The 26,105-nt window shown below is 34.5% G+C and overlaps 2 protein-coding genes across 4 annotated transcripts in view; one reads left to right on the top strand and one right to left on the bottom strand.

Moving 5' to 3' along the window:
* LOC138322774 (uncharacterized) overlaps window positions 1-18,456 on the bottom strand; it is a 29,100-nt gene extending 10,644 nt beyond the window's left edge. The window contains exon 1 of one of the 3 annotated variants that reach the window (XM_069266864.1): window positions 18,432-18,456. The gene's annotated coding sequence lies outside the window, so the exon portion shown is untranslated. The other 2 variants (XM_069266859.1, XM_069266862.1) reach the window with 2 other exon arrangements.
* Window positions 1-26,105, top strand: part of LOC138324244 (U3 small nucleolar RNA-associated protein 6 homolog) — a 123,196-nt gene that overhangs the window by 48,244 nt on the left and 48,847 nt on the right. The gene's annotated exons all lie outside the window — the stretch shown is intronic.

The following is a 26,105-nucleotide window of genomic DNA, read 5'->3' as shown; positions in this document are numbered from 1 at the left end:
AGGATAGGGAAACACTTGGCATTGAATCATTTATTTGTCATCTTTGTTGAACATGCTCTTATCAATTTAAACTCTGAGAAGGAAGTACTCAATTTATTGGATTTTCGTATCACAAGCTGTTGCATTTTTTAACCTTTATTGATATTTTTATGCATGGATGGAAATAGAATCAAAAAGGTTGCAATTAAAACAATTGAATAGCCAATTAAATTAGATATATTTTGTTTAATGATTAAATTAATTCAGCAATATTTTATTTACAAGTCTTTTTTCGGAAAATACATATGTTCATATTGATTAATAACATTTTATTTTAATTAAAAAATAATAAAGTTTCATCATTTAATAAATGGAAGATATATAATAGCAGTTATCAAATTCCATTTGATGTAATTCTAAAATTGTGGTAACTATGTTTTGAAATGTAATTCTAAAATTGTGGTAACTATGTTTTGAAATGTAATTCTAAAATTGCGGTTACCATGTTTTGAAATGTAATTCTAAAATTGCGGTTACCATGTTTTGAAATTTCATTTATATCATTACATCAGCAGCTAAGATTATTAATATTGTCATACATGTAAAGATGTCAGTATATTGTAGGTATAGAAGGAAGGAAGCTAAAAGTATTAATATTGTCATACATGTAAAGATGTCAGTATATTGTAGGTATAGAAGGAAGGAAGCTAAAAGTATTAATATTGTCATACATGTAAAGATGTCAGTATATTGTAGGTATAGAAGGAAGGAAGCTAAAAGTATTAATATTGTCATACATGTAAAGATGTCAGTATATTGTAGGTATAGAAGGAAGAATATGGATGTTTCAAGCAGTCTCTTCCACACAATTTATTTGATGAGATAATATACTTCTGATCTTATGTTTACAGTTCTCACACAATTATTGATGAGATAATACTTTGATCTTTGTTCTGTACACAGGAAGATAATCATCTTGTCTGAGATGAAAAAATCATTCTAAAATGTTCAATACACAAGTTAGCCTCCTCTGATACTAGACCTACCTTTAACATGGGTCTTCACCACAGCATCAACATGTACCGCTCCAAACCCAACACACAACATTACCCACAGTCACTGAATTAGTGTGATCAACTACCATGCACATCCCATAATGACACTGGCTTTTACAGTTATTCAACAATTACCATAAGCTCTCCTACCCAGTACATCAGAGCAGGTTTAAGGAAGTCTAGCTGGCTTACAAATCCATATATATCCTGCTACCCTATTACTCTCTGTATCCACACAGATGGTCATTGACAGGTACTTGTCAAATTAGTCACTGGCTGTAATTGGTCACTCGTGAATTATTTATCTATACATATACACATCTATTAGCCTCAAGTTTACGTTGACCTAGAGATAATTAAATTAAGTAAATTACCTAGGTTATTGTGTGGATTTACAATGGTACCTATTCTCTGATTGGCTGGTGACACCTAGCTGACAAGAGGTCCCCATACATGAGGACATTTCATCACTCTCCAAACATCTTATGTCCACTATAGCATCTGGGTGTTCTGGACATCTTGAGCTACAGGCCGTCTACTAATGAGTACTCAAGTCTCAGCTAGCTACAATAGGTGGAGTAGCTGGCCCTGACTGTAGTTATCTACTCTTCATATTGGCACACCTAGATATTTTTCTACATTTATTCTATTCTAAGCATGTGGCTCTATGTAAAATCTATTTTTGTACATCTAGTCTATTTTAAGCATTACTAGATGGCTCTTGTAAGCAAAAAATATTTTCTTAAAATTCTTCACTTTTCTTATGGCAAAATTGGACTTAAATTGGCAATGACTTAAACTTGTTCAGTTGGTTATGGGTAAAGAGAGTCTGAGGCTAGAGTATAGGTTTTCTGAGTGGTGCCAAGTTTGAGTCTCTGAGTGGTGCCAAGTTTGAGTCTCTGAGTGGTGCCAAGTTTGAGTCTCTGAGTGGTGCCAAGTTTGAGTCTCTGAGTGGTGCCGAGTTTGAGTCTCTGAGTGGTGCCGAGTTTGTGTCTCTGAGTGGTGCCAAGATCAACCAGATCCTTCATTTAGGGAAACAAGGAAAGGATTCTAGTGTGGAATTATGTACCTGTACGGTACAGATACATTACGTGTGACTGTGATGACATTACCGAACATGTCTGGGTCATTGACTTTCCTCGGTTGCTCTTTGCACTTGAGTTGTGTCACACCTCTACTCCAATGACACCAACACGAGTACACCCACTGTGCCTATAGATCGCTGGTGTCTCCCCCGAGTCTCTAATTATATAGATACAGCCTTACCTTGGTGTGACATTCACCCCATAATTACTCAAATGGACGACGTAGCATCACGTGGATTATGTAGATTCAGGCCGGGTACTTTTAAGAAACATATACCATCTTTAAGGGAAATTCTAAACCCTGGTAGAGACAGAGGACCGGGTGGATGTCTGCAGAGGTTAAAAAATCATCTGTATAGACTAGCCAGATTTCTACTCTAAAACACTTTATTTCATCCTGTATGCTATGGATGCTACAACTTGACAAGGTATCTTTTGGCTGGATAATGAGTTTTAATAGACGTTCCATGCTTTTATATTTTTGGACAGTCACTGTGACAAACAGGGATACACTATATGATGATGAGTTTGGACAGTCACTGTGACAAACAGGGATACACTATATGATGATGAGTTTGGACAGTCACTGTGACAAACAGGGATACACTATAGATGATGAGTTTGGACAGTCACTGTGACAAATAGGAATAAACTATATGATGATGAGTTTGGACAGTCACTGTGACAAACAGGATACATATAGATGATGAGTTTGGACAGTCACTGTGACAAACAGGGATACACTATAGATGATGAGTTTGGACAGTCACTGTGACAAACAGGGATACACTATATGATGATGAGTTTGGACAGTCACTGTGACAAACAGGGATACACTATATGATGATGAGTTTGGACAGTCACTGTGACAAACAGGGATACACTATATGATGATGAGTTTGGACAGTCACTGTGACAAACAGGGATACACTATAGATGATGAGTTTGGACGTCACTGTGACAAACAGGGATACACTATATGATGATGAGTTTGGACAGTCACTGTGACAAACAGGGATACACTATATGATGATGAGTTTGGACTGTCACTGTGACAAACAGGGATACACTAAGATGAAGTTTGGACTGTCACTGTGACAAACAGGGATACACTATAGATGATGATTTTGACGTCACTGTGACAAACAGGGATACACTATATGATGATGAGTTTGGACAGTCACTGTGACAAACAGGGATACACTATATGATGATGAGTTTGGACAGTCACTGTGACAAACAGGGATACACTATATGATGATGAGTTTGGACAGTCACTGTGACAAACAGGGATACACTATAGATGATGAGTTTGGACAGTCACTGTGACAAACAGGGATACACTATATGATGATGAGTTTGGACGTCACTGTGACAAACAGGGATACCACTATATGATGATGAGTTTGGACAGTCACTGTGACAAACAGGGATACACTATAGATGATGAGTTTGGACAGTCACTGTGACAAACAGGGATACACTATATGATGATGAGTTTGGACTGTCACTGTGACAAACAGGGATACACTATATGATGATGAGTTTGGACTGTCACTGTGACAAACAGGGATACACTATAGATGATGAGTTTGGACAGTCACTGTGACAAACAGGGATACACTATAGATGATGAGTTTGGACAGTCACTGTGACAAACAGGGATACACTATATGATGATGAGTTTGGACAGTCACTGTGACAAACAGGGATACACTATATGATGATGAGTTTGGACTGTCACTGTGACAAACAGGGATACACTATATGATGATGAGTTTGGACTGTCACTGTGACAAACAGGGATACACTATATGATGATGAGTTTGGACGTCACTGTGACAAACAGGGATACACTATATGATGATGAGTTTGGACTGTCACTGTGACAAACAGGGATACACTATATGATGATGAGTTTGGACAGTCACTGTGACAAACAGGGATACACTATATGATGATGAGTTTGGACAGTCACTGTGACAAACAGGGATACACTATAGATGATGAGTTTGGACAGTCACTGTGACAAACAGGGATACACTATATGATGATGAGTTTGGACAGTCACTGTGACAAACAGGGATACACTATAGATGATGAGTTTGGACTGTCACTGTGACAAACAGGGATACACTATAGATGATGAGTTTGGACTGTCACTGTGACAAACAGGGATACACTATAGATGATGAGTTTTGACTGTCACTGTGACAAACAGGGATACACTATAGATGATGAGTTTGGACAGTCACTGTGACAAACAGGGATACACTATATGATGATGAGTTTGGACAGTCACTGTGACAAACAGGGATACACTATAGATGATGAGTTTGGACTGTCACTGTGACAAACAGGGATACACTATAGATGATGAGTTTGGACTGTCACTGTGACAAACAGGGATACACTATATGATGATGAGTTTGGACAGTCACTGTGACAAACAGGGATACACTATAGATGATGAGTTTGGACTGTCACTGTGACAAACAGGGATACACTATATGATGATGAGTTTGGACTGTCACTGTGACAAACAGGGATACACTATAGTGAGTTTGGACTGTCACTGTGACAAGGTACACATAATATAGGGATACACTATATGATGATGAGTTTGGACTGTCACTGTGACAAACAGGGATACATTATATGATGATGAGCCTCAATCAGCTTTACCTTGACCTCTGGAGCATGATAAGCAGTTCTATATTGACCGTTCTTTATAAAGAGCACCTGCTGATAAGACAACATTTCTTGGGATTCTAAATGGCCTCTCAGTTTGACCTGTGTATAAAGACCACCTGTCTGTGATGTCCTTTTTCTCTCTGCACCTTTTGGTCTTTTTAGACATGTTTGACAGTTATTACACTGTTATATAGCAAGGCCATTGACTACCATACCTGTTTTCTAACCTAGCTGTCTTTCCATCTCTGTTTGTGAATTGTGTATTGTTGAAAGTGAAGCCTTACTTAAGTGTCACTAAATCTGTATAGTGAACTGTTGATTGTCTGCTGTAATAATCAACAACAATTGTTTAGGGAAAAGTCACTCTCCTAAATAACACGATAAAATCTCCGATTTAGACTCTAATGACTAGCTTCCATTCATCGGAGACCTTTTTTGTCATTTGGAGACCTGTATAGTTATACTCTGGTAGTTCTGATTGAAATAAATGAACAGACGACATGGATCACATTCATTTTGTAAGAAATTGTTTTAACTGGCTTGGGAAAAGATTCAAGTCAGGCTCAAAGGAAATCTTTTTTCCAAATTGATTATTGCATTGGCTGGTTGGCCGTAAGAAATATGAGCTTTAAATTATTGCTTTCCAAACTACGTTGTCACTTTTAGATAAATAGAAATGACAGTAAACCTCAAGGAACGCCTGTCAATCTGCTGCCACTAATTGTTGACTCACAAAAAGCAAATTGTTCTTGTCATGGCTTGTATTTTTTTCGATATCTGTACTTTTGACTGTTTCAATACATTTGCTTATTGTTTATGGTATAGGAAGGCTGGTATGTCCTCTGTCACTATACTCTGACACAGTAGGGTTTCTTGTCCTCTGTCAATGTGAGGTGTCCAACTAGATGTCTCAGGAAGTACGCTTCAGTGAGATAGCACTATAATATATCACATGATGGGGTTTCCTGGTTAAAATCTTCTTTTTTCCTGCTTTCATATTTGAAATATTACACTTCAAAGTCAAACACGAGATTTTGCACTAATGTAAGCAAACATGAACATACTGCAGCCTCCCAAATTATACATAAATAAACTACAAACATCCGGGCTCTGTGCTGTTAACAGCCTGGAAAATAAAGGTAGAAGGGAGGCTATCACCTAGATTTGACAGTTGCGTTACTCTTGGTTCAAAAAGTTGGACATGAGGACAAACTCTGTTATTTACTGTTCAGTGTTTCTAGTGAACATTTGATTTTTCCATGACTTTGTTGGAAGTCATCATTATAATTATCGATAGTATGTTAGCAGGACATACCTACCACCTGTTCTAGATGATGTATGAGTGACCTCCCCTAAGGTCACATTACTTTAATTGACAAGTCCTAAAAGGGTAGTGCTGTAACCAGCAGGACCTTTGCCCCAAACATCTCCTTCAAATACTGGATAGTTAAGGGGTGACCCCTGTACCCTATTGGGATCTGACCTTGATGATTGAGTCCCTTTGAACATATGATATAAGCCTGCTGTGCTCAATCTATACTGTGTAGCCTATCTCTGGTCACAGCATTCCACCCGATAAGGTCTACATTACAGACGTCAAATATATTAACAATATGTTATCACAAGTTTTCATCATGTTTCTCAATTTTCTATAATGGCTTTTTCCCTCATAAATATTCATGTAACTGTCAGACTATATAATGCTGGAAAATGATACATCACTGAGCATCTTCGGATCAAATTGGGTATCATTCATAGCACCATGAATGCCGTGTCATTTACAGCACTGCTTGGTATCATTGTAAATTTGACACGGATGTCAAATATCATAGTAACACCATGAATGTCATTACATTTAAAACACCAGGGATGTTATCACATTTGCAACAGCATGAATGTTGTTTCATTTATAGTGATCCTTGGTGTCTCTGTGCAATGGATTTCTGATATCATTGAAATATCATGAATTTCAGATGTTGTTACCACATGTACACCATGAATTTCTGATGTTGTGACAGCACCATGAAATTTGATACCTTGATAAAAAAAGATATATTAATTGTTTGTTTTCACTTTCCTAAATACTTTTTTAGATATTAATTTTCTATGTTAATGTGAAGAAATATCAGAGGTTAGGACAATTTTTAAAATTTATCTAGGTTAGAGCACATTCCTTTGAGTGTTTTGATGTTTTAACAGTTTCTGTTTACACACCAGCAGCAGATCTTGTACAACATTAACTAACATGCACAATAGATAGTTTTCCTATATGTAGTTTGGGTAAGTGTTTTGTCATCACTGGTAAACCTAAATATGAAAACAACAATAGGACAGGTCTGTTATGTAAACAGGTTCGTACAATGTCACATAAACAGTGATTGTTTTGTTAATAAATTTACTGGTGCATCGCAGACATAGCTGTTACTGCAACATTACAAATGACGCCAATATCTAGCTTTGTTAAAACTCCGTATAAAATTGATTGGTAGTTTTCATCGCTGTTTGAAAAAAATACAATATAATTGCTATTGTGTTTTATTTTTTCAGGTATTTCTATTTTTAGAAAAGCAGACCATTGATATTTGATCAGCGTCAGATACTGAATGAACAGTTTCTACTGTGTACTAAATTGAGGATTAAATACTCTAACCCTCACTTTAATGGCTTTCTCATTTACCGTACAGAAATTAATTGGCTCGTGTATTTACAGGTATATACAGGTAGACACACTAATGGTGATTTTACACAACGTTTCACATCTCAACGGGGCTACGACACTGCCCAATTATAGTCTATACCCCACTGTATTAGTCGTAATCGTGGATGAAAGTGGTCAAACGTATCTCGGCCAGGTAATGGCTTTATCAGATGACAGGTGTTAAAACGAGCTCTAAATGATGCCTGATAGTCACACTTGGCTGCAGTCTGTATGGATATAGGTAGGTAATTGACAGGGTGGAGGAGAGAGAAGCTCCAGCAGTATACGCTGCCTTTACTTCCTGGCCATTACATTAAGTGCACTAATTAAATCAGGGTAACGATAGTCTGTATTTCTATCATGTGTACAGGAACATTAACAGGTAAATACAGACTCTCCAAAGAAAATTGTCCAAAAAAGATATTCTTTGTAATTCTATTAAAAACCTTCTGCTATTATACTTTTTCATGGACATTAGAATTGCAAATTTTGCTGGTAAAAAGAAATCCAATTAAATAGAGAGAGAATGTGGGGCCGTACCAAAAGATAATGTTTGTCTAGTATAAAAAGGCTGGAAATTTTCTTTAAGCAAGATAGATCATTTTTTACAAACCATGAATGAAAATGTCTGCAGGATATCAGTTTTATCAAAAGAATTTCGTTTGTAAATAGCAACAATCGCAGATAAACTGGTCCGATTTGCATGTGGGAATAGTTTTTGTGTGTTAGAGTGGGGTGAGCCCAGTGACTTGGGTAAAGGTGAGGGTTCTATCAGCAGCCTTATCAGTTACACCATTCTATAACATCAGGTAAGACGGACACCCAGCAAAATGAATTGAAGGAAATTTAATTTGTTGCATGTGATTTCACAAGCAGGTCTCGATAAAGGGAGCGTTATTGAATAGAACCAATAGGTATTATGTAAGCTGTCCTCCAGCAGTCCCAGATAACGGTTAAATTATTACACACTAAATACACCAACTCAAATATTGGGGAAATAAATTGAATTTCAGCTTAAGTAGACTTGGATTTAGGTATAATAAAATCATATTAATGCCAAACATTTTCACTGTTAGCCTCCTACAGCTGAAATCTCCAAACAAATAAACCATAGGCATTAGACAATGACATGGCAGGTTTCATCCTGGACATTTAAATATTATGTACAAGTTATGTAATTCAGCTTGGTGGTTATTTCAATAATTGTTAATCAATATTTATCTAATATAATCATATAAGTATGAGTCTTCTAATACCAGTATAGCTCGTGCAGAAAGGTTACTGTTGGCTGTCTGGGTACAGTTTAGCTCATTTCCAAAAGATTTGATGTAAGAGCGCTCGAGGTTCTCCAAACTTTTGACATTAGACATTTTGCTTTAAAAATTTCCTGTGTAAAATTACCTTCACAATTTATCCATTGTTTTTCCATTTTAAGGTAGAGGATCCCTTCCAATATCAGTAAGATAATGCAGACAAGGGAGGTAATTTAATAACCAGGGGAGATAACTTAATTATAGCATTAGTTGCATGTTTGAACCAGAAGTATTGAGTAAGAGTTGTGATCACACTGGATGTTATTACAGAGATTATATTGGTTACATATGTAGGTGTGAGAAATATGACCAGTCTGAGGGAAATGGTTACCGGTTACATTAGAGGTGTGAATGTTAAATATACTGTTTAGAATGGTGATGTAAGTCTTGTGTGAGTGTGATGTCAGTATGATATTTGTATGAAATAATATCACTAGATAATTTTATAAATTTGACAACAAGCAACAAACTTGTAAGTAGCTCCTAAATGTCTCATTGAATATCTAGGAATAAAATGTCCTTCTTCACTTGTAAAATTTTATGTACCACAATGAATTTTGTGTAGACACCAGATGATACTAGTACATATGTCAGAATGGTTGAAAATGTACTGAAATTACATCGAAACTGATTTGAAAAGCTATTGAAACAAACAATTATGAGAAGCATTTAATGCTAAATTAAATCAGAAGAAGTTATTTACCTGTTGGCTTAGAAAGTGTTGGACTTTTGAGGAGCAACTGCTGATGGGTAGGTTGAAGCTAATAGGGAACAGATTGTCAGCTTCCCCGGGGTAAGGGGTACATATGTATGTATGCATACTGATACAGTTTCATTTAAATAGAGAGGTGTTGTTGCTACCCCTAGGTCTCTTGTATACTCTACAGTCTTAATGTGACTGTTAGTCAAATAGGGAGCAGTTTGTGCCTCCCTTGGGTAAATACTAGTATCAACATTAGGGGTATGATACAACAGTGTTATGAAGCAATAAGGCAGTTAATTGTTAAAGCTGATCGGCTGGTCAATATTGACTGAGAAAGAAATGTTGGGTATCAAAGACTTAACACATTTGTGTCATACCTTTAAAGCAGATTGTTACTTTGAAGAGAGAAAGGTAACCCTGGACACACAGGGCTTTATATATATATATAGGTAAACATCTAACTCACCATTGTGGAAGACATTTCCTGATCTCAGAAATTAGCCTCAGACATGCTATTTCATGTACAGTAAGTCTGGCAGACTTTATAATAGATCTTTCCCTTTGTTACATATAGCTATGTAATTAATAGTCATCATCAGTTAATACTAAATATCTCCCAGAAAATACACTCTGGGTAATGTCATGGGTACATTTCTTTGTGCCTTACTGGAACTTTTATAATACTTGCCACACATACAAGACTTAGGATTTTGAAGAGTATATAATGTAAAAAGAAGAGAGACAAACCTAATGGTATTTTTCTATGTTAAGTGACATCTAATTAACATGTTTATAGTTTCTTTCTAACTTTTTTTCCCATAACATTATCTATTGATGCACATGTTCACCTTGAATAACTTGAAAAATATAAAAATAAAATTGCATTTTAAATCACAGTGAATTTTATACAGTACATTGTTAAAGTTTCTTTTTTAAATATTTCTTCTATTTGGCTTGAATTCCATGTACATTCGAAAAGTTGTTTATGTTAAAATGCCAAAACATGTATAATTAGTGACGGGAGAGTGTATCATCACGTAATTAAAAAATGTAGTAATTAAAGCTATTGTGATATTAGAACAAAGCACAAAGTCATTCATTAAAACATCATTACTTAGCTGTTCAGCCAACCAAACAGTTACACTCACCATTATGTAACTGATGTTGATGATGGCTGACTTTATAATTCGTAACATCTTTTTGTTATCATGTTTTTTGGTTAAATTGGTTTTTAATTAGTTTTTCTGCTGTGCCATAACTACGTTAAAGACATGATGTATGACTTAATTGATACTGTTTTAAAATTTCACTTTATGTTAATTTTACAATTGAATAATTTCAGAATAAATCTACGGGTTGTTACTTAGTACAGAATTTTTTTGTAATCTATCTCTGTCACATAAAGTGGCTTAATCTAGATAGTCCTGGTAGAAGGATCCAAAACTCTACCATCCTTAATACTCTATCAACTGCTTCTTGTTGTAACCATTTGTAACTATAAAGACAATAGACCTAAAATGTTTTAATTTAACGTTGAGAACATTTTGTGATTTTCTCTTTGATATTAATCACAGATGTTCTTGCATTTGTTAATTTCTAACAGTAATAAGGCCACATCAAATTATTTGTAGTTCGTCGGGAGCAACGCACGTAATTTTTCGGGTTCGAGAAAAAAATATTAAAAAAATGCGACCGCATGTCAAAAAATATCCGGATTTATTTTTCCGTCGGTCAACTTATTTAGTGCTTTACCAGCGCTTGTAGCACTTGAATTACATTGCGGAAAGCGAGACAGTAAAGGTTTTGTCTGACATAGATGAACTAACTGCAAAAAAATGGCGGGTAAGGAGCAAAAACTGAGGAAACAAACATATTTACCAACATGTTTTTGAACTTTTAACGTTTAATTTTTGGACGATGAGTGATGAACGTCCCTAGTGACCTAGCATACTTGATGCTATTTGATCGCGATCGCGGCCGAAAATGAATCGTTTGTGGATCTTTTCGTGTTGTTGACATTCATCTGTTCACTCTCGTAATCTTCACTCTCAGCACTATGTTTTCGAATATGAGTGTCTTGATTGTTACCGTTCCGCGAGGCCCAACAAGTTTAATGTCAAACACGGCCATTGACGCCAAAAATGATGAAACTTTTGTTGATATTTTTAGTCGTCTTGTTGACATTAATTTGAGTAAAATCACGAATGCTGCATCGGACATGGGATTAGATGACATTCAAGCGATCAAGATATCCACAAACCATGTTTATCAGTGTTTTCTTTATTAATATTTACTTCCATGGTTTGAAAAAAATATCGCTCGCTCAACTTTGAAACCATTTGCTCCTACAAATCCTTGATTCCAAATTTTTTTAAAAACAAAAAAATTTCGCTCGCTTGCTCCATTTTTTTTTTTTTTCAATTTTCCCTAAGAACTACAAATTAATTTGGTATGGTCTAAGCTATACAGGTTATTTTCCTTGTCATATCCTTAACAGTAATAAGCTATACAGGTTATTTTCCTTGTCAATTTCTAACAGTAATAAGCTATACAGGTTATTTTCCTTGTCATATCCTTTACAGTAATAAGTTATACAGGTTATTTTCCTTGTCATATCCTTAACAGTAATAAGCTATACAGGTTATTTTCCTTGTCATATCCTTAACAGTAATAAGCTATACAGGTTATTTTCTTGTCATCCTTTACAGTAATAAGTTATACATGTTATTTTCCTTGTCATATCCTTAACAGTAATAAGTTATACAGGTTATTTTCCTTGTCATATCCTTTACAGTAATAAGTTATACATGTTATTTTCCTTGTCATATCCTTAACAGTAATAAGCTATACAGGTTATTTTCCTTGTCATATCCTTAACAGTAATAAGCTATACAGGTTATTTTCCTTGTCATATCCTTAACAGTAATAAGCTATACAGGTTATTTTTTCTTGTCATATCCTTAACAGTAATAAGCTATACAGTTTATTTTCCTTGTCATATCCTTAACAGTAATAAGTTATACAGGTTATTTTCCTTGTCATATCCTTAACAGTAATAAGCTATACAGGTTATTTTCCTTGTCATATCCTTAACAGTAATAAGCTATACAGGTTATTTTCCTTGTCATATCCTTAACAGTAATAAGCTATACAGGTTATTTTCCTTGTCATATCCTTAACAGTAATAAGTTATACAGTGTTATTTTCCTTGTCATATCCTTAACAGTAATAAGCTATACAGTTATTTTCCTTGTCATATCCTTAACAGTAATAAGTTATACAGGTTATTTTCCTTGTCATATCCTTAACAGTAATAAGCTATACAGGTTATTTTCCTTGTCATATCCTTAACAGTAATAAGCTATACAGGTTATTTTCCTTGTCATATCCTTAACAGTAATAAGCTATACAGGTTATTTTCTTGTCATATCCTTTACAGTAATAAGTTATACATGTTATTTTCCTTGTCATATCCTTAACAGTAATAAGCTATACAGGTTATTTTCCTTGTCATATCCTTAACAGTAATAAGCTATACAGGTTATTTTCCTTGTCATATCCTTAACAGTAATAAGCTATACCAGGTTATTTTCCTTGTCATATCCTTAACAGTAATAAGCTATACAGGTTATTTTCCTTGTCATATCCTTAACAGTAATAAGCTATACAGGTTATTTTCCTTGTCATATCCTTAACAGTAATAAGCTTATACAGTTTATTTTCCTTGTCATATCCTTAACAGTAATAAGCTATACAGGTTATTTTCCTTGTCATATCCTTAACAGTAATAAGCTATACAGGTTATTTTCCTTGTCATATCCTTAACAGTAATAAGCTATACAGGTTATTTTCTTGTCATATCTTAACAGTAATAAGCTATACAGGTTATTTTCCTTGTCATATCCTTAACAGTAATAAGCTATACAGGTTATTTTCCTTGTCATATCCTTAACAGTAATAAGTTATACAGGTTATTTTCCTTGTCATATCCTTTACAGTAATATAGTATACAGTTATTTTCCTTGTCATATCCTTAACAGTAATAAGCTATACAGGTTATTTTCCTTGTCATATCCTTAACAGTAATAAGCTATACAGGTTATTTTCCTTGTCATATCCTTAACAGTAATAAGTTATACAGGTTATTTTTCCTTGTCATATCCTTAACAGTAATAAGCTATACAGTTTATTTTCCTTGTCATATCCTTAACAGTAATAAGCTAACAGGTTATTTTCCTTGTCATATCCTTACAGTAATAAGTTATACAGTTATTTTCCTTGTCATATCCTTAACAGTAATAAGCTATACAGGTTATTTTCCTTGTCATATCCTTAACAGTAATAAGCTAACAGTTATTTTCCTTGTCATATCCTTACAGTAATAAGTTATACATGTTATTTTCCTTTCATATCCTTACGTAATAAGTATACAGTTTATTTCCTTGTCATATCCTTAACAGTAATAAGCTATACAGTTTATTTTCCTTGTCATATCCTTAACAGTAATAAGCTATACAGGTTATTTTCCTTGTCATATCCTTAACAGTAATAAGCTATACAGTTTATTTTCCTTGTCATATCCTTAACAGTAATAAGCTATACAGGTATTTTCCTTGTCATATCCTTAACAGTAATAAGCTATACAGGTTATTTTCCTTGTCATATCCTTAACAGTAATAAGCTATACAGGTTATTTTCCTTGTCATATCCTTAACAGTAATAAGCTATACAGGTTATTTTCCTTGTCATATCCTTAACAGTAATAAGCTATACAGGTTATTTTCCTTGTCATATCCTTTACAGTAATAAGCTATACATGTTATTTTCCTTGTCATATCCTTAACAGTAATAAGCTATACAGGTTATTTTCCTTGTCATATCCTTAACAGTAATAAGTTATACAGGTTATTTTCCTTGTCATATCCTTAACAGTAATAAGCTATACAGGTTATTTTCCTTGTCATATCCTTAACAGTAATAAGCTATACAGGTTATTTTCCTTGTCATATCCTTAACAGTAATAAGCTATACAGGTTATTTTCCTTGTCATATCCTTAACAGTAATAAGCTATACAGGTTATTTTCCTTGTCATATCCTTAACAGTAATAAGTTATACATGTTATTTTCCTTGTCATATCCTTAACAGTAATAAGCTATACAGTTTATTTTCCTTGTCATATCCTTTACAGTAATAAGTTATACATGTTATTTTCCTTGTCATATCCTTAACAGTAATAAGCTATACAGGTTATTTTCCTTGTCATATCCTTAACAGTAATAAGCTATACAGGTTATTTTCCTTGTCATATCCTTAACAGTAATAAGCTATACAGGTTATTTTCCTTGTCATATCCTTAACAGTAATAAGCTATACAGGTTATTTTCCTTGTCATATCCTTAACAGTAATAAGCTATACAGGTTATTTTCTTGTCATATCCTTAACAGTAATAAGCTATACAGGTTATTTTCCTTGTCATATCCTTAACAGTAATAAGCTATACAGGTTATTTTCCTTGTCATATCCTTAACAGTAATAAGTTATACAGGTTATTTTCCTTGTCATATCCTTAACAGTAATAAGCTATACAGGTTATTTTCCTTGTCATATCCTTAACAGTAATAAGCTATACAGGTTATTTTCCTTGTCATATCCTTAACAGTAATAAGCTATACAGGTTATTTTCCTTGTCATATCCTTAACAGTAATAAGCTATACAGGTTATTTTCCTTGTCATATCCTTAACAGTAATAAGCTATACAGTTTATTTTCCTTGTCATATCCTTTACAGTAATAAGTTATACAGGTTATTTTCCTTGTCATATCCTTAACAGTAATAAGCTATACAGGTTATTTTCCTTGTCATATCCTTTACAGTAATAAGTTATACATGTTATTTTCCTTGTCATATCCTTTACAGTAATAAGCTATACAGGTTATTTTCCTTGTCATATCCTTAACAGTAATAAGTTATACATGTTATTTTCCTTGTCATATCCTTTACAGTAATAAGTTATACAGGTTATTATTTCCTTGTCATATCCTTAACAGTAATAAGCTATACATGTTATTTTCCTTGTCATATCCTTTACAGTAATAAGTTATACAGGTTATTTTCCTTGTCATATCCTTAACAGTAATAAGCTATACAGGTTATTTTCTATGTCATATCCTTAACAGTAATAAGCTATACAGGTTATTTTCCTTGTCATATCCTTAACAGTAATAAGCTATACAGGTTATTTTCCTTGTCATATCCTTAACAGTAATAAGCTATACAGGTTATTTTCCTTGTCATATCCTTAACAGTAATAAGCTATACAGGTTATTTTCCTTGTCATATCCTTAACAGTAATAAGCTATACAGGTTATTTTTCTTGTCATATCCTTAACAGTAATGAGCTATACAGGTTATTTTCCTTGTCATATCCTTAACAGTAATAAGCTATACAGGTTATCCTCCTCGAATGAAAACAATTGTACAGTATTTTGTCTTTTGGTGTATTGATTAGAAATTTATTTATTTATCTATTTTTTTTTAATTTTTTTATTGCTAGTAGAAAATAATGTGAGAAAAAAAATGAATTCAGCATCATGGTATAGTTTGAGGCCTTGGCAGATCACATTTCAAAAAATATGAATTAAAGTGACTTTAAATTACTCAATAAATACTGGTTTTGAGCCAGTTTCGAAAACCAATAAGAATGTCGGGTTAAATTCCTGAGGTTTCTGGCATCCAAAGGTTGCATATCATGTTTTAACTCTCAAAAGAGATCCAAAACATATTAGCTGATTTTAAAATTACTACTGATATCATATTAAATATGATATAGAGGCATATTAAATTTGATTAAAAGCCAGATATGAAAGTTGATATGCACACAGAGAACTATTCAGTGAAGACCTAGATGTCCTGTTTCAATGTCAATCCTAACATGCATTCCTGTATAATATCATGTATTTCAGTCAATTTTCATGTGGAACATTAATTATGTTATCTTGTGGAATTGATGGTATTTCTAAAATTGTAACAGTAAAAATTAAATCAAATTAAATATTAAGTTACTTAGTAAATTACATATATAGGACATTTTGTCTGTAAGTTTAGTGTACGTGGAACAGCTGTATTATCAACCTATAGTTTTTTTAATTAAGGTGAGAGGGTACCTACGTAAAATTTTCTTTGTAAGAGTTGCTGGATACCAGAAAAAAAATCAAATTATCTCTTTTCTTTAGAATTGATTTTTTTTATGCAAACCTTTATGAAAAGTATCTTTAGAAGAAGCTGTCAATGATAGAAATCAATTGGTGTTTGTGGTGAGACACATACAGCCTTGTGTAGATGACTATCTCTCTCCTACAGGAACTGTCCAGACTCGAATACAATTACAGTTTTTCTATTACTCTTTCGAAATCCATTTTGAAAAGGCTTCCTTTTAACTCTGTGAGCTATTTCTTAAATGCAGTGTGGTGGAAAATGAATTAAACTGTTTGCTTTAAATTATTTTTTGGGTGTTTGATGTTAGTGTTAATGTATTTGGTGAATGTAAGGCGTATAATATTGATATTTCCTTATAAGGAAATGGACAAAGGTTCATTGATGTGTGATCAGCAGGTGCTTGATGGATAAGGTGGTGTAGGTAGGGCGCTACTGTCCTTACTTATGTAATATTAATATGGTACGGTTTGGGGAGGGGGGTACCTGTATTATCACACCTGTCTTTGGGTCGGTCTCTACCTGCTGTTGAACTACAAATATCTACGTCTTATGAGCTGGTAGACTTAATTATTGGCTGTAGAACAATTTCAGTTTTATATTTTGAACTCAAATGTTGGTGGGGAGAAGGTAGGATGTATTTTGATCAGCGTTACCGGCCCAGGTAGTGCTGTAGGTGTATACCTCGTCAGGTGTTACCTATCCGGTGTGCACACCTGTTGTTATGGTTGCTAAGGATATTTACACAAGATTTGGAACATAGAAATCTTTCATGTGAAATCATTGTGGAAATGGATCTGTCAAAAATCAGCCTTTGTTGTCCTATTATATATAGAAAAAAAACCTAGACAGCATTATATGTGAAAAGTAATCCCAATACTGCACAAGAAAAGTAACGCCTACATCATATGTTAAAGTGAATGTTATAATGGGTTTTGTTCTGATGTACAGGATGTATTTACATGTACCAAAAAAATGATGTCTTCTGCAGTCATCTTTTTATTTGTTTAAGAAAAATATTAGAAAAGGTTAGAAAGAAAACTGCTCGGTCATCTTGTGTTACACAATACAATGTATATATGACAACAAATATACCTGTACATACAGTATATATTTACGTAGGTATTCTAACGACTTTGTCTCCCGTTCAGATACACATGATGTATAGTTACATTTCCACGTGCCCCCTTTACATGTATGATTCATGGTTTGTGTTATAGATGTGAGGCTGACCTGTGATAAATGTTCTGTATAACTTTTATATTAACATTCCACAGAAGCCTATCACAAATATTTTACATGCTTTACTGCATATCTGTAGATTTATTACAATGTTACAGTTTCAGATAACACCTGTAAAATGCTCCGTCCTTACCTGTGTAAAATCCTGGTAAAGTGTTCACTGTGCTACATGATGCTGGACAAGAGATGCCTAAAATTGTTGTCTATATCCAGTTTCATCCTCAATATAACATTCCACCTAATCCATGCCACACCATCATCTACTTTACAAATTTACATATCAAAACATTCTTCGACAAGTTCCTAAATATCAATGTTGGCGGATACTAGATGTAACAGGAATCCTGGCTGTATTACTAGAAATACAGGAATCCTTGCTGAAAACTGTAATACTGTATACTAGTTATTGTTTACATGTATACAGGTATAGGCCTTGGTAGTTGTACCTGATCGTTAAGGCAATACCTCCCTCCTTGTCAGTATTGAACTACTGTAACACAGTACATTACACCTGTCACTCTGTAGAAGGCCACTACCCAGATCTGCTGTGGAGCCCTCCCCCAGCTGGCTGTCGGGCGCCCAGCCCTATCTATATATTCTATCAACCATAAACATGTGGCTCAGCTATTAGTAGATATTACTGGTATTTGTTTTTCATGATCACAATTTATTTTAGCCCTGATGTTTGTGTGTGTAGTCTGTAGCCAATACATTATCTGTATATAAAACATTCTGGGTATCACTGTTGTAATGATATACCACTAATTCCCCAGTCGTGGATATTGAATATTATATTTCATATAATTACTGGTCCCGATCTAGTCTGTGATTAACAGTAATTATTCGTATAATATTTCAGACTTCCTGTACGATAAAAACAGGTATTGCCGGCGATGTACTTTACCTTTTTTCTAGTTATCCGGTAAATTGAAAAGCTTCTGTCCGGAGGATAAAGACATTTAAATGTTGTTTTTAAATAGTTTTTGTTTAATTATAAAGAATCGTTTAAATTGGATAAGCCCTTGACAGTGTCATATTCACAGTATATTATGCAACCTCGTTTATATTTGGCGGAGAAATTAATTGCCTGTAATTAATAATTTTATGGTTTTTTTTTCTAAATCTGTATATTAAGTTACAGTTGTACATTACAGCTACAACCAGGAATGATATAGTTAAATACACTGGGCTTAAAAGGGAAATTAGACTATTCAATTAAAATGAAAACCTTCACAGGAGCAATATACACTTATCTTTTTTTATATTTTAGAGATGAATTTCAGACACTTTTCACTTTCTCATATGAGGCTTTTGGATAAAATTTCCCTAAATGTTAAACATATTTTCTAAACAAGTAAATCAATTTAACATATAGCCATATGATTTCCTGGATCTCATTTTTTCACGATTTTAAGTAAAATTGCAAAAAAAAAAAAAACGAAATTCTATCAATAAAAATTTTCTTGGTCCGCCTAGTTTTCAAAGTTATTTGACACTTTGACAAGAAATGTTATAGTTGGAGATGTTCTATTGAGACTTGAAGTCCTGCTAAGGTCTTAACTGTAAAAATGGTTCATGAAGATCCAGAGGGATCAAGTTTACATGTGCAATTCTCATAGAGATGTACCTAAATCCCAGCCTCAATAACTCTTCTATGGAACAAGTTCTAAGTACAGTAGATTATATTCAATAATATCAATATTTTCTTAGCCAGAGCACCCTGTATTTGTATAATTCCATTCCATCCTTGATTTGTTATTACTTTGTAAAATTGGATAGCGGTTTAGAAATATTGCAAAAAATTACAGGTAAAACATTTACCAGATAGTCATCAGTGCTAGCTTTGTGGTGCAGGATCGAATCTAAATATGTTTACATGTGGTAATTTTCTTATCAATTATCTTAGCAAATTGTGTGTGATTTGATAACAAATGTAACTGAGTTTGACGATGCCTGACTGGATCATGAAGGACAGATTTAACTCAATGCCATGATTGAGTTTGTGTATAAATGTGGCTCATTAGAACAGACTTGGAGCTCTTCATTATACTCCGCTGGACACGGAAATAGGGCGCTTCCTCTAACGACCTAGTTGGTCGTGCTGGACACAGAAATAGGCTGGTTCCTGGAATGTCCTAGTTGGACTCTTTGTATAGTTTTACTGGTCATTGTGATGAAGGATAAGTGGCCGTGATTGATGTAGTTCTATGGAAGTCCTTCACTCGATCACTATAGAAACAGCTCTCTGCGTTCAGGGAGGGAAAATAAATAAATGTCTTCATTATGAAGTGAAAAAAATTCCTTTACACTTATTTTCATTTCAATTTTGATTGTCTCATACTCTTTAGACATGGTTATTAATTACTGGCACAATTATTGAAAGATTTTGTTTTTTCAATTTGCAAAAAAAATTGTTCTTGCTTATTTGGTTTTACCTAATTGATGGCCTTGTGAAATGTAACATATAAAGTCTTGACCTTTGACCTGCTGTTGGAGCTAATGAATGCTGTCCTTGATTGATGAAAGGAGAGCCAGACTGATATTGCTTTGATCCTATTATCTTAATTGATTCTAATCAATACTGTCAAATAATTGATCTCATCCTTGGAACATGTCTGTTTTCACGGGGTAGTGGAACTGAATTTCATTGGGCCTTCATTTGTTTCTTGGTAAATACTTGTATATGATGATTTAAAGGGACAATTCAGTCTAAGAGTACATTAAAAGTTGTATATATATTGGAAACAAACCAGTTCTAATCAATGGAAATTAGATCGGTTGGTTTTACTGTGATATGCCAGAAAAGCCCACTGTAGTGAAATGTATGTTCACAAAATGTTCAAACTCGCTTACTGTCTGCCATTACACATAGTGGTTGGATGTCTTGTATGCTGAACCCTGGCCCTTGCAAGTGTAGTAAAGAAATATTCGTCTAGAACTACTCAAATCGCACTTACAGTAGTGTGTTTACGTTATAAGGTGCAAGGTCTTATCTAAATATAATTTCATCAACTCCTCAGTGGTTATGTAATGCATTTGATTAACGTACGCGACTCTGGCTTGGTATCATGGGTAACAGCTAACATGTTATACCTGCTTAAACGTATTAATCAACGACTTGGAATTTCAACGATGCTAATCAAAATACTTAATATCTTAGAATTTGTCAAAATTTCATGTTATAAGGAATATATAGAACAATATATTTATGTCATATTTTGCTTTGTGGTTATGTAACAGAATAAGCCTCATTGAATTGTCCCTTGAATGATGTACATACATACGGGTATTTCTTTTTCATTCAGTATACCCAATGAACAGGATGTTGGGTTATGTCAAAAAGGAACAGGACGACCATAGGAACAATAAAACTACACAATAAAACCAGCAACATCAAAGATTTTTATTTTTGGAATCTCATAGCTATATATAGATAAAACTTCCCCATTTACATGAGATATAACAAAAAAAAACCAGGAAAAAGTAATGGAAAAGTGTGCAGTACAGAAAGTTACATAAGGTGATCTATTATATAAGCAAAACGAATCTACCAGTTAGGTTGAGATTCTGGAACTTCTATAACTCTAAGCTTAGATCAAGTCTGCACCATACATGGGACGATTGTATTAATCAATATCTTTCTATGAGAGTTATGACCTGTTGAGTGGAGGCGATTATATTTCCTCTGTACATCCTTGTTAGAGCTTTCCGTTGATCTTATCCTCCATTACATGGCTATCTCCGTCAGCTAAAATTTGTTTATATATCAAAATATCTGTCTGACACTTGATTTCTTCGTGAATATATCAAAATGTGGGTCTGATTTGGTATTGACATGTCGGTGTTTTTGATGTTGGTTTGTGTATTCTGGTGAAATCAATAGCTCATTAAACAAGGAGCCTTTTACAGGTAAGCGGGCTGGAACACAACACAGCTGACCGTCAGTGGTCAATATGTACAGTACTGTTAATGAATTGTACAAATAATTGGTCTGGCCCTGATTGTAGAGGCTGGCCGGAGCTCGGTGGGGATCAAACTGCCGCCGCATACGGGGCCATATAGTCCCGCAGTAAAGACTTTGTCTAGCTAATCGGGTGTGAAGCACACATTTCCATTCTACATTTATTACTATTGATCTGTGGCTGCTACATAGAGTTGGTGTATATAGGTAAATAGTGTTTATGATAGATACATATTCCCATGTGTGTGACTTTGAATACATTTTAGAGGAAATTTGATTTTAATTGAGTATTAATTGACGTAAATTGGTATCTTTATTCCATTCTGTGAACATTGGAGCCAGCAGCCAGTAGATCAATAGACTAACCTTGTTCAACAGTGTTTGCTAAAAACCTAAACAAGAAAAAATTAATAAAAATATCTTTTATGATTTACACCTCAGACCTAGATATCAGAAGTTATCTTTTAGTCTCTGTTATCTCCATAGAAGTTTTTTATCCTTGGTTAATTGATTTTTATGTTAACCAAATCATCTGTTCACCGTTTTCTGCAGATTCATTAAGAACATGCCTGTATAGATCAGCTGTACAGAAGGATGATGTCAATGAGCTGAGCTGTTTCAGCAGCTGACCACTTCACTTAAATAAAAACCATTGTGGTAGAAACTGTTGTAGAATATACCTCATTCAAAGATGTTCCTTATTTTCAGGACTTGATAGACTGAGTATACAAACCACTGTAAAAGCCATATAACAGAGTTGAATTAGATTTTGAATAGATCTTGTTTAGCCTATTCATTACCATTGCTTTATGAGTTAAGGAGAAGTAGATATACCCCACACCAGTCGGTCTATGTGATCTACATTTGATGATCACCAACTGTTTGACAGTTGTTGCTATTGATGGTATTGACTTGGTTCTGTAACACTTGTTTAAGTACCCCAGATTCTCCCCCTGATGTTCTGGCTCTCTCTAGCTATTCTGTGTGGTTTGTGGCCCCTACAGAGCCAGCTAAGGACTTACTGGAGCCATGTAGCCTGTAAACATGGCCTTGTCCTCTTGTGTATTCATTATTTCTGGTAATAGACTTCATTAGTTTTCATTGCCCTGGTGACAAAGATTACAGACCCATTGCACCTCAAAAGGATTACGTCTGGCTGATCAATAGTTAGGGGAGTGTTTCATCAAATTGTCTATGTACTGTTACAATATATCACTTTGACCCCTCGACCTTGAGGTTTGTGCTTTGTAAAGAAATCAAAAATACAATGATGCAATACATTATTTTTCAGTCTCGTACCTTGATGTGTCTTAGAAATCAGAAATACAATGTGGCAATATATCTATTTGTCAGTCTTCATACCTTGATGTACGTGTCTTAGAAATCTGAAATACATTGTTACAAGACATCTATTTGTATGACTTTTCAGATCTTGAGGCTTGTGCCTGTAAGAAATCAAAAGTATACAGTTGTAACAAAATCAGATTGATTCTTTAGACCCTGAGATTTATATCTATAAAGAAATAAATAATACACCTGATACATCACATTGACCCTTCTGACCTTGAGCTTTGTGTCTGTTAAGCACTCAGTAATACACAGAACTGATTGGATGACCTTGACCATGTTATAATCCCGTCTCCCATCATTTACCACGGAAATGAATTGCACCATATGTGGATGACATGTCCATTGTCCGCCTGTTGAAGGCCTGGCGCTAAAACACAAAGCGTGTATTGCCTTATATAGACAGACTACAAGTTTCTCCTGAGTAGATATTGGAGGCCGGCCAGATACAAAGGGTTACTAAGATAGCAGAAACAATGGATGGGATTAGTGCATCAGTTTGTCAGAGATATCATCATTAATTTTGTTGGTCATACTAATAATGGCTAAACACAAGATGTTCAATGGTATTGCTTTCAGTCTTAACGCACAGGTCATCAATCGTACATGTTGACTCTAGGGTTGGGCATTGATTTGTTGGACCTGGAGATGTGTTCACAGAGCGTATGTAATGACATGGAGGATTGACAGGAGTTAGAGATATTGTTAATATATTATGATTAACATTCATAGATTATGCTGCATTTTGATACTGTTACAAACTCTCACAATATATGGCAGCGGGCAACAGATTGTTGAAAATCATTGAATTTAGTAATTCAATTATTATTTAATATATTACATGTATAGCATGTGTACTTTACATCATTTGTTTTGTGAAAGAAAGTTAAAGGTTTTATTGATCTTGTGTACCTGTGCTTGCTTGGTTCATAAACCAAAGGAGTAGATATGATTGGACCAGTATTTGGCCTTAATTTTTAAGGCCGAAAAATATTAACTCTGATCCACATCAATTTCACATCAATAAATACTCTCATACTTGCCATTTATCAAAACATAACTTTTTATAACCATGTACACGATGTGCTCCACCTATGACGTCATCAAATTGATGATTTTCCTCTTCTCGCCAAATTTTGCTAGAAATTCATCATCTTTAGGTTAGAAAAGGCTTGAAATGGATTTGGCCGCCACCTTGGAGCAACTTTATATTTTGCATGGATATGCGTAAATACACGATACACAACATGTGAAAATCTCTTTCTGCTCCACGAAGGCGGCCACATTCATTTTTAGAGAAAACCACTCAAAAAGTATGATTTTTCAAGGTTTTTTGTGAAAAATGGCGGGAAACTGCATGTTGATGACGTCATAGTGAACATAATTAGCACATGCGGGATATTTTCGGGATGTAATGTGTTAACAAATGTATTCAACTGTTATATGGCAAAATATATTGTTCTTTACTGGAGAATTAATTTTGGGGCCATATTCGAGTCTTAACGTACCTTCTCTTTTGGCATCAATGCACATCCTGTGTCTCAAGCAAGAAATTTAAGATAAGTTCACGTGTACTGACCTGGCTTGAATTTAAACTTCTTTGTTAATCCTACCAGTGGCAGGGCCATTTTGATGTCAGCAAATAACATAATGATGTAATGGTGACTTTGAAGCCAACACCATAGCTACGTTTACAATCACAGTTACCATTAATATTTAACATCTTCGTCTGTGCTATTGGGTATACTGCTGGCTGAAATTCTAACCTCATGAATATTCATGAGAATGCCCAATGCAGGTACAAATGGACTAAAGGTACATTCGTGTCACAAAGGCACAGTGGCAGCCTTCAACAGATGTGGCCTTAACCATCAAATGTGCAAAATAAACAAACTGACATTTTAATTGAAGCCTGTTCTTTTCAGACCTATCATATGCCTACAATGACAAATTCAAACTTAGAATTTGCTAAACGTTTTCTTTTGAAGACTTGGTCTAAATAATGGCATCTGCTTGCAGTTGATACGGGGGACAATTACGGAGGATTGGAGTGTGTGTCAGACGATGCACGGCCCCATCCGTCTGACAACTCCTGAAAGCCTGCACTTTTATCATGTTTGAACTAGGTATGGTTTACAGAATTAATTTACTTTTTGCATATTGAAAGCTGTAGAAAGGGCTAATTAAATAACTATACATCAGTTAAGGAGAGAGGGTGAAGTGCCTGCCCAGCAGTGTAAATGATATAGGTACTATTGTTGGCTGTTAGCTTGGTTTGAATGTCTGACACACCTCCGCTACAAACCTCTACAATTACTATCAATCTACATACACTTCAATCCTAGATGTATATAGGTAATGTCATTTGTTGCTTCAACTTTTATCGTCCAATGCATTTTTTAAAATCAATATTAGTTTCACAAGGAAAGAAAACTGATAATGTGAATTAAATGTGGTAAAAATTGCATGCAGTCGTTAATTTAGCATGTACCATTAGTCTGGCATATGGAGAAATAGTGTGACAAAATTCATTAGTGTGTTTGCCTTAGTTTGTTGATGAGACCAAAAACACATCATTAGAGTGTTAATTTTTCTTGTTGTTTCATTTCCATGGATAGCTTTGACAACAAAACCCAAATGGCTGCTCTGCATCAGTGGACAGAGCACAGCTAGGTTCTCATAAATCTTCCTGGCATCAAAGCTTTCCAATGACATTGATCAGTGAAAAGCATCTCTGTGATGCTGATCTGTGTGAAATAAACAGGTCTGGGTATCACCTTTTTATTTTAATGACAACATCCAACCTCACAAC

Source organism: Argopecten irradians, chromosome 5, assembly GCF_041381155.1.
Source record: "Argopecten irradians isolate NY chromosome 5, Ai_NY, whole genome shotgun sequence".
NCBI classification, from domain to species: Eukaryota; Metazoa; Mollusca; class Bivalvia; order Pectinida; family Pectinidae; genus Argopecten; species Argopecten irradians.
This window is presented reverse-complemented; position numbering and strand designations above follow the sequence as displayed.